This window comes from Trichomycterus rosablanca, chromosome 2 (genome assembly GCF_030014385.1).
Source record: "Trichomycterus rosablanca isolate fTriRos1 chromosome 2, fTriRos1.hap1, whole genome shotgun sequence".
NCBI classification, from domain to species: Eukaryota; Metazoa; Chordata; class Actinopteri; order Siluriformes; family Trichomycteridae; genus Trichomycterus; species Trichomycterus rosablanca.
This window is the reverse complement of record NC_085989.1, coordinates 40,116,718-40,121,627: the sequence shown is the minus strand read 5'-3', so window position 1 is coordinate 40,121,627 and position 4,910 is coordinate 40,116,718.

The following is a 4,910-nucleotide window of genomic DNA, read 5'->3' as shown; positions in this document are numbered from 1 at the left end:
GTAATAGAGTGACCAGCCCAATCCCCTGACCTCAATCCCAGAGAGAACTGGTGGGCTGATATCTGAAATGTGTTTTTTTGAGGCAAAACCCAAAATTGCAGAAGAACTGTGGAATGTCGTCTAATCATCCTGGACTGGAATACCTGTTCAGAGGTGCCAGAAGTTGGTCGACTCCATGCAACACAGATCTCGGAAACAATTGTTATGCCACTAAATATTAGTTCAGTAATTTAAAGTAAAGTGAAACCTTAAACATTTTTTTTCAGTTTATAGATAATTTTTATGACTGCTATTTTTTTGAACAGCCTAATATTCATTTTTCTTAACTTTCTGTAAAGGATTAACACAAACTGGCTAAATGTTGTTAATGTTTTGAATTAGAATTGAAAGTGTAGTATTTTCATTGCATTTGCATTTATGGAAAAAAAAGTTATAATGATTTTGTGTTTCATTCACTTTTTGAAAATCACTGCTATTTTTTTTAACACTACTGTATATACAGTATATATATATATATATATATATATATATATATACAGTGTATCACGAAAGTGAGTACACCCCTCACATTTTTGCAAATATTTTATTATATCTTTTCATGGGACAACACTATAGACATGAAACTTGGATATAACTTAGAGTAGTCAGTGTACAGCTTGTATAGCAGTGTAGATTTACTGTCTTCTGAAAATAACTCAGCACACAGCCATTAATGTCTAAATGGCTGGCAACATAAGTGAGTACACCCCACAGTGAACATGTCCAAATTGTGCCCAAAGTGTCAATATTTTGTGTGACCACCATTATTATCCAGCACTGCCTTAACCCTCCTGGGCATGGAATTCACCAGAGCTGCACAGGTTGCTACTGGAATCCTCTTCCACTCCTCCATGATGACATCACGGAGCTGGTGGATGTTAGACACCTTGAACTCCTCCACCTTCCACTTGAGGATGCGCCACAGGTGCTCAATTGGGTTTAGTCCATCACCTTTACCTTCAGCTTCCTCAGCAAGGCAGTTGTCATCTTGGAGGTTGTGTTTGGGGTCGTTATCCTGTTGGAAAACTGCCATGAGGCCCAGTTTTCGAAGGGAGGGGATCATGCTCTATTTCAGAATGTCACAGTACGTGTTGGAATTCATGTTTCCCTCAATGAACTGCAGCTCCCCAGTGCCAGCAACACTCATGCAGCCCAAGACCATGATGCTACCACCACCATGCTTGACTGTAGGCAAGATACAGTTGTCTTGGTACTTCTCACCAGGGCGCCGCCACACATGCTGGACACCACCTGAGCCAAACAAGTTTATCTTGGTCTCGTCAGACCACAGGGCATTCCAGTAATCCATGTTCTTGGACTGCTTGTCTTCAGCAAACTGTTTGCGGGCTTTCTTGTGCGTCAGCTTCCTTCTGGGATGACGACCATGCAGACCGAGTTGATGCAGTGTGCGGCGTATGGTCTGAGCACTGACAGGCTGACCTCCCACGTCTTCAACCTCTGCAGCAATGCTGGCAGCACTCATATGTCTATTTTTTAAAGCCAACCTCTGGATATGACGCCGAACACGTGGACTCAACTTCTTTGGTCGACCCTGGTGAAGCCTGTTCCGAGTGGAACCTGTCCTGGAAAACCGCTGTATGACCTTGGCCACCATGCTGTAGCTCAGTTTCAGGGTGTTAGCAATCTTCTTATAGCCCAGGCCATCTTTGTGGAGAGCAACAATTCTATTTCTCACATCCTCAGAGAGTTCTTTGCCATGAGGTGCCATGTTGAATATCCAGTGGCCAGTATGAGAGAATTGTACCCAAAACACCAAATTTAACAGCCCTGCTCCCCATTTACACCTGGGACCTTGACACATGACACTAGGGAGGGACAACGACACATTTGGGCACAATTTGGACATGTTCACTGTGGGGTGTACTCACTTATGTTGCCAGCTATTTAGACATTAATGGCTGTGTGTTGAGTTATTTTCAGAAGACAGTAAATCTACACTGCTATACAAGCTGTACACTGACTACTCTAAGTTATATCCAAGTTTCATGTCTATAGTGTTGTCCCATGAAAAGATATAATGAAATATTTGCAAAAATGTGAGGGGTGTACTCACTTTTGTGATACACTGTATATATATATGTATATATATACCGTATATATATATGTTATTTCACAAAAGTATATTGCACTAAAAGAGAAAAAAATACATTGCACAGAAAAAAAGAAAAAAATCAATCAACACTGTTTGGCCGGCAGGAGATTCGTAGTGTTCCTGGAATAGGGAGAATCATTGTAAAGTCTTACTGCAGGGGTGATCATAAAGGCAAGAAGCTTATTGAGTGTCCGTTTTTTTGCCACTTCTTCCAGAGTATCCAATTTGACTCCTACAACAGAGCCAGCCTTCTTAATTAGTTTGTTTATTTTGTTCGTGCTGTTGCCCCAGCACACAACAGCATAGGATATGGCACTAGCAACAACAGACTGGTAGAATATCCATAGGAGTTTAGTAACTGTTAATATTAATATAAGTATTAATTTTGAGTATACAAATATGTAATTAAGCCTGGCCTGCAGGGTAGGGTAGGGTAGGGTAGGTCTCCCTTACATTTTTAGGGTATTTACTTCACACATGCAGTACCAAATTTGTACAAAAGATGTCAAACATTACTACAGAAAAGGTTAAAATAAGATATATACTGCACACATGCAGTACCAAATTTGTACAAAAGATGTCAAACATTACTACAGAAAAGATTAATAGAAGATATACAGGGGTTGGACAAAATAACTGAAACACCTGTCATTTTAGTGTGGGAGGTTTCATGGCTAAATTGGACCAGTCTGGTGGCCAATCTTCATTAATTGCACATTGCACCAGTAAGAGCAGAGTGTGAAGGTTCAATTAGCAGGGTAAGAGCACAGTTTTGCTCAAAATATTGCAATGCACACAACAGTATGGGTGACATACCAGAGTTCAAAAGAGGACAAATTGTTGGTGCACGTCTTGCTGGCGCATCTGTGACCAAGACAGCAAGTCTTTGTGATGTATCAAGAGCCACGGTATCCAGGGTAATGTCAGCATACCACCAAGAAGGACAAACCACATCCAACAGGATTAACTGTGAACGCAAGAGGAAGCTGTCTGAAAGGGATGTTCGGGTGCTAACCCGGATTGTATCCAAAAAACATAAAACCACGGCTGCCCAAATCACGGCAGAATTAAATGTGCACCTCAACTCTCCTGTTTCCACCAGAACTGTCCGTCGGGAGCTCCACAGGGTCAATATACACGGCCGGGCTGCTATAGCCAAACCTTTGGTCACTCGTGCCAATGCCAAACGTCGGTTTCAATGGTGCAAGGAGCGCAAATCTTGGGCTGTGGACAATGTGAAACATGTATTGTTCTCTGATGAGTCCACCTTTACTGTTTTCCCCACATCCGGGAGAGTTACGGTGTGGAGAAGCCCCAAAGAAGCGTACCACCCAGACTGTTGCATGCCCAGAGTGAAGCATGGGGGTGGATCAGTGATGGTTTGGGCTGCCATATCATGGCATTCCCTTGGCCCAATACTTGTGCTAGATGGGCGCGTCACTGCCATGGACTACCGAACCATTCTGGAGGACCATGTGCATCCAATGGCGGTGCCGTGTATCAGGATGACAATGCACCAATACACACAGCAAGACTGGTGAAAGATTGGTTTGATGAACATGAAAGTGAAGTTGAACATCTCCCATGGCCTGCACAGTCACCAGATCTAAATATTATTGAGCCACTTTGGGGTGTTTTGGAGAAGCGAGTCAGGAAACGTTTTCCTCCACCAGCATCACGTAGTGACCTGGCCACTATCCTGCAAGAAGAATGGCTTAAAATCCCTCTGACCACTGTGCAGGACTTGTATATGTCATTTCCAAGACGAATTGATGCTGTATTGGCCGCAAAAGGAGGCCCTACACCATACTAATAAATTATTGTGGTCTAAAACCAGGTGTTTCAGTTATTTTGTCCAACCCCTGTATATCATGGAATACCAGGAAGATTAGGCCATTTCTCTCCAGGGAAGCTACCCAGATTCTGGTCCAATCACTTGTAATCTCACGGTTGGACTACTGCAACTCCCTTCTGGCAGGAGCTCCCATGTCCACCATTAAACCCTTGCAGCTCATTCAAAATGCAGCTGCCCGTCTGGTTTTTAACCAGCCCAAACACTGCCACATCACCCCACTGCTGCGTTCTCTTCACTGGCTTCCTGTAGCTGCACGCATTCAGTTTAAAACACTGATGCTCGCCTACAAAGCCAAAAATGGACCAGCCCCAAGCTACCTTCGTGGTTTAATCAAACCCCGCTCTGTACCACGCAACCTCCGAGCCTCTAGTCTCGCTCGACTTGAGCCTCCACCCAGGACTAAAGGAAGACAAGCATCAAGGCTCTTCTCTGTTCTAGCACCCAAGTGGTGGAATGAACTTCCTCTGTCTGTCCGAACATCCGAGTCTCTTGCTGTCTTTAAAAAACGATTAAAAACCCACCTTTTTACTAAACACTTAAGCTGACTTGTACCTATTTACTAACATTCTTTTCCATTTCCAAAAAAAAACAAAAAAAAAAACACTCGTTCTAACAGGTTTCAGCAGATTTGTGTTCTTTGACTGTTGTTTACTAAAACTTGAGAAATGAAATGTTTACTATGGAAGCACTTCTGTAAGTCGCTCTGGATAAGAGTGTCTGCTAAATGCAGAAAATGAAAATGTAAATGTAAATATATACTGTACACATGCAGTACCAGATTTGTACAAAAGATGTCAAACATTACTACAGAAAACATTAATATAAGATATACAGTATATACTGCACACATGCAGTACCAGATTTGTACAAAAGATGTCAAACATTACTACAGAAAACATTAAT